The following is a 561-nucleotide window of genomic DNA, read 5'->3' as shown; positions in this document are numbered from 1 at the left end:
TTTATGACTCAGCAATTCCAGTCCTATGTTTGTGTGGCCAACAGAAAGGTAGGCATAGGTCCACCCAAAAAATGTTTATAGCAGCACCGGTCATCATAGACCCAAACTAAAAACTACCCAAGTGGCCTCTATCAGCAGAAAAAAAATCCGTGAACTGCGGTGTAGACACCTAATGGAATACGGCAATGAGAAGGAATGAAAAGAAAACTGCGCACAACAGGGGTGGGACTTGGGAGCACAAAAGAAGTCAAGCCCCCAAGGGTATACGCTGTGTGATTCCCCCATTTCCAATTCAAAAGCAGATAAACCAAACAATGACATTGGAGGGCAGGGTAGTGGTTAGCATTGGAGCACCGAGATCGGAACCTGGGAAAAGGCACAAAATGATGGCGGTGGGGGAGAAGCTCCAGGACACTGGTGGTGTTCAGTCCGTAAACATGCATCAAACCTGAAATTTATACTTTGTGCAGCTGTCTGTGTGTGTGGTTTAATAAGAAGTTTCCCGGCAGACTTGTGTTTGTAGTTTAGCGCCGGAAGCCATGGGCAGGAGCAGGGAGCCCA

The sequence above is a fragment of the Mustela nivalis genome (genome assembly GCF_964662115.1).
Source record: "Mustela nivalis genome assembly, chromosome: 13".
Lineage (NCBI taxonomy): Eukaryota > Metazoa > Chordata > Mammalia > Carnivora > Mustelidae > Mustela > Mustela nivalis.
This window is presented reverse-complemented; position numbering follows the sequence as displayed.